At 35.6% G+C, this 5401-nt stretch overlaps 1 pseudogene; it reads left to right on the forward strand.

Annotated features, from left to right (window-relative positions):
- Window positions 1–391: 391 nt before the first annotated feature.
- Window positions 392–1657, forward strand: LOC119522145 (annotated as a pseudogene).
- Window positions 1658–5401: the final 3744 nt, after the last annotated feature.

A 5401-nucleotide genomic window follows, 5' to 3' on the forward strand; every position in this document is an offset into this window, starting at 1 on the left:
CAGAAGAAAGAATATGTGAACTAGAGGAGGGAAATTGAACTAGACAAAGGACCAAAAAGGAAATTGAGAACCTAAACAAAATGATAAATGAATTAGACTTAACAGACATATATAGATCCTCAAAATACCAGAATATACATTCTTTTCTAGTGTGCATGGAATGTTCTCCAGGATAGATAATATGCTGAGCCACAAAACAAGTCACAACAGGGGACCTGGATTTCACTGACAACCACAGGTCTGAGGCAGAGGAGTTTTCTGTGCTGCGGCGGCAGAGAGCACAACACCAGACTCAGCATTTTCTGCTCCTTTGAGGAGAGCGTTCAAAGTTCATCTCTGACACCAGAAATCTCTTTTCTCTCAGGATCTGGTCCTTCTAGTGCTCAAGGTCATGAGTCAGTCACCTTCCTCCACCCCTGTTCAATCCAATGCTCATGAATTGACCTCCAGCTTTGAAGACTTTTTTAAGGAATTCAAGATGGAAAGCAAAATCCTCTCTGAGGAAACCATCACTTTGATTCAGTCACTTCTGGAGAAAGGAGATGTTCAGAAGGCAATTTCTGTGATCCGTGATGCACTGAAAGATATTGAGAATGCCTCAGTAAACATTGCTGTGACAGGGGAGTCTGGGTCAGGGAAATCCAGTTTTATCAATGCCCTGAGGGGTGTGGGGCATGAAGGAGAAGATGCAGCTGAGATAGGGTACGTAGAGACAACCATGAAGAGAACGCCATACAAACACCCGAAGTTTTCCAATGTGATATTGTGGGACTTGCCTGGCATTGGGACCACCAAATTCCCATCACAGAACTATCTAAAGGAAATGAAATTTGGTGAGTATGACTTCTTTATTATCATTTCTTCTTCACGCTTCAAAGAGAATGATACACAACTTGCCAAAGCAATTAGAAAAATGAAGAAGAATTTCTACTTTGTTCGAACCAAGGTGGATAGCGATTTATACAATCTCAAAATGAGTAAACCACAGACTTTCAATAAGGAAAAAATCCTGCAAGATCTCCAAAATGACTGTCTGGCTCAGCTTCATAAAGTCAATATCATTGATACTCATGTCTTCTTAGTCTCCAGTCTTGATGTGTCTGACTATGATTTCCCAAATTTGGAGACCACCCTTCTGAGGGAACTCCCAGCTCACAAACGCCACATTTTGTGCAAAGCCTGCCCTGTGTTACTGAGGCTGCCATAAAGAGGAAGAGGAATTCCTGAAGCAGAAGATCTGGTTAGAGGAGCTGAAGGATGGAGGATTGCTCAACAAACCATTTCAAGATTTTAGTCAGTGATGATGATGTGGAGATGTTGGAGGAGACCTTGACCCTCTATTTGTCTTATTTTGGCTGGACAATGCATCCCTCAAAGATATGGCTGAAGGTTTGAATATTTTACAGAAATACTCAAGGCAAACATTGTCTCCAAATATCTGTCAGTTCAGAAGGATGAGGAGACCTTAGAGGAAACAGTGTTGAAATGTGTGGAGAAAATCTTGTCTTTCAGTGGTGGCCTCATTGACACTTGTCTCTACTTTAGAAATATTTTCTGTTTTCAAGCTTATTTCCTTGACACTGTGGTAAGGGATGCTAAAGTTCTCCTTAGAAAAGAAGAGATTTTTGGGGTCTATGGTACCTCTGAGAAGGTCTAACTACTTCTGGATATTAGGTGTAAAAATGAGAAGAGTAAGGCAGTTCTCCCCTGACTCATCCTCAGTGTTTTCATGGCACTATTGTAGGGAAAGGTGGAGTAGGCCTTCCTTGAAGAAGTCCTGCCTCACTGCCCTCACAGTGGACCACATCCTCCATGACTTTTTAATGCAATTTTACTGGGATATATTCACATATCAGATAATCATCCAAAGTAAAGTCAATGGTCCACTGTATCATCATACAGTTGTACATTCATCACCCAATTTTTTAATATTTTCATTACTCCACAAAAAATAAAAAGTAAGAATAGAAATAGAGGTAGAAAGGAATACCAGAACATCCTATGTCCATCATCCCCCTATTGTTTATTTATTTCCATCTTTGTTTCTACTCATCTGTCCATACACTGAATAAAGAGTGTCCATCACACCTTAAGAGTTGTTCGATCATCTTCAAGATGATGATTATTCAATAATCATCGGGAGTCAAGACTGCTGGACCACAGTTCAACAGTTTCGGGTGTTCCCTTCTTATATTCCAGTACACTAGAAACTGCAAACAGATGTCTATGTGGTGCATGGGAGTGGCCTTTGGGGTGGCCTCTTGACTCTGTTTGGGATCTCTCAGCCACTGAAACTAAGCTATCAGCTCTAAAGCATTCTTCTTTGGGGTCCATCTTGGGAAAATAAAAGAAAGGAATCCAAAATTTTGGTCTAAGTGGAGAAGAATATCTATCTGTGAGATAGATACCTAGCAGTTATTGCACATATATTAAAATATTATTGTACACTACCTGGATCCTCAAAAATATTTCTGAGTGAATGGTTGCATGGTGTGATTTTGGCATCCATAGTATTCTTGTGATTGTATGCATTCTGCATTCTGATCATCAATAGGCCACTAAATGCTGAACATAATCCTCCTCATTCTCTTTTATGATTATTTTTCTCTTAATAAATATAAAAGCTAATGAACAAAAAAAGTCACAACAAATTTTAAAATATTGAAATTATTCAAATTAATATTTCTGACCATAATGGAATGCAGCTGGAAATCAATAACCACCAAAGAACTAGAGCTCTCAAAAATGTATTGAATCTACACAACACACACTTAAAGAATTAGAGGTACAAAGAAGAAATTGAAAGAGAAGTATGTAAATATCTGGAGACAGATGAAAATGAAAACATAACATATAAAAACCTATGGGGTGCAGAAAAGGCAGTGCTGAGAGGGAAATTTATTGCTCTAAACACATACATTAGAAAGGAAGAAAGTGCTAAACCCAAAGACCTAACTGAACAACTGAAGAGGATAGAGAAAGAACAGCAAATTAACCCTAAAACAAGTAGAAGAAAAGAAGTTAATCGACAAAGATTAGAGCAGAAATAAATGTTCTCAAGAACAAAAAAGCGATAGAAAGAATAAATAAAACCAAAAGTTTGTTCCTTCTGAAGATCAACAAGATTGACAAAACCTTAGCTAGACTGACAAAGTCAAAAAGAGAGAAGATCCAAGTAAACAAAATTAAAATTATGGATTCTGAAGAAATTTTTAAAATCATAAGAGGATATGATGAACAACTCTATGCCAAAAACTTGGCAACTTAGAGGAAATGGGCAATTTCCTAGAAACACGTGAACAACCTAGAATGACTCAAGAAGAAATAGAAGACCTCAACAAACCAATTACAATTATAGAGATCCAACCAGTTATCAAAAATCTTCCTACAAAGAAGAGCCTGGGGCAAGATGGCTTAACAGGGGAATTTTACCAAACATTCCAAAAAGAAATCTCTATTCCTGTTCAAACTTATTCAAAAAATTTAAGATTGCTCTTTTTCACTTTAATTTTTATTCTTGTTATTTTTGTGTGTGTGGTAATGAAGGTGTCAGGGATTGATTTTGGTGATGAATGCACAACTATGTAATGGTACTGTGAACAATTGAATGTATGCTTTGTTTTGTATGACTGCATGGCATGTGAATATATCTCAATAAAATGAATTTTAAAAAAATTTAAGAAAAGGGAACACTACCTAACTCATTTTATGAAGCTAATCTCACTCGAATACCAAAACTGGAAAAATATACTACTAGAAAGGAAAACTACATGCCAATCTCCCTAATGAATATAGATGCAAAAATTCTCAACAGAATAATTGCAAGTCGAATCCAAAGGCACAACATAAAAAGAATTATACACCACAACCAAGTGAGGTTCATTCCAGGCATGCAAGGGTGATTCAACATAAGAAGATCAATCAATGTTATACAACACATTAACAAATTGAAAAGGAAATATCAAATGATCTTCTCCATAGATGCTGAATAAGCATTTGACAGAATTCAGCAAACTTTTCTGATGAAAACACTTCAAAAGGTAGGAATACAAGGAAACTTCCTCAATATGATAAACGGCATATATGAAAAACCCACAGCCAACATACTACTCAATGGTGAGAGACTGAAAGCCTTCCTTCTAATATCAGGAATGAGACAAGGATGCCCGCTGACACCACTATTATCCAACATTGTGCTAGAAGTTCTAGCCAGTGCAATCTGTCAAGACAAAGAAATAAAAGGTATCCTAATTGGAAAGAAAGAAGTAAAACTTTCATTATATGCAGATGATATGATCCTATATTTGGAAAATCCTGAGAAATCAATGACAAAGTTACTTGAACCAATAAACAAATTCAGCAAAGTGACAAGATAGAAGATTAATGTGCAAAAATCATAAAGTTTCTGTATACTAGTAATGATCTAATTGAAGAAGCAACCAAGAAAAAATTTCCATTCACAATAGCAACTAAAAGAATCAAGTATCTAGGAATAAATGTAACCAAGGATGTAAAAGACTTCTGAAAAGAAAATTACAAACCTTTACTAAAAGAAATCAAAAGGACCTACATAGGTGGAAAGATATTCCATGTTCACAAATAGAAAGGCTAAATGTCATTAAGATGTCAATTCTACCCAAGCTGACCTACAGATTGAACACAATTCCAATCAAAATGCCAACAACCTACTCTGCAGACTTTGAAAAGCTAGTTACCAAATTTATTTGGAAAGAAACAGGGCCTTAAATTGCTAAAACATCCTTCAAAAAAAGTAAGAAGTGGGAGGAATTTGACTTCCTGACTTTAAAGCCTAATATAAAGCCACAGTGGTCAAAAAAGCATGGTACTGGCACAAAGATACACATATTGATCAATGGAATCAAAACTAAAGTTTGGAAATAGACCTTCAGATCTATGGTCAATTGACTTTTTTTTATCTTTATAATCATTGCCAAATAGTTATTGAGTGCCTATCAAGTACAGAGCAGTGAACTGAGAGTTGCTGGCACAAAGGAAAAATGATAGTCTCTATATGGAAGGGCACATCATCTCATTGTAAAAGAGAGATTTGGTGTAATTGACAGATATCCCTACTACATATTTACACATATTACTCTCTTTTCTTCTTTGGAACCACAATAATTCTTTTCCTTCTTTGTACTTTAATTTTTTAAATTTTTTATTGTAGAGCAACATATATACAAAAAAGTGATAAATTTCAAAGTATGATATAACAAGAAACTAGATTAAAAAATTTCAAGGAATATTATGGAATATTACTTTTAGTTATTTCCTTATTGTGAAGTATAATATATAACACACTTTCAGTTATTTCCTTATTGTGAAGTATAATATATAAACAAAAGATGATACTTTTCAAAGTATGATTTAACAAGTAGTT

The sequence above is a fragment of the Choloepus didactylus genome, chromosome X, assembly GCF_015220235.1.
Source record: "Choloepus didactylus isolate mChoDid1 chromosome X, mChoDid1.pri, whole genome shotgun sequence".
Taxonomy (NCBI): domain Eukaryota; kingdom Metazoa; phylum Chordata; class Mammalia; order Pilosa; family Megalonychidae; genus Choloepus; species Choloepus didactylus.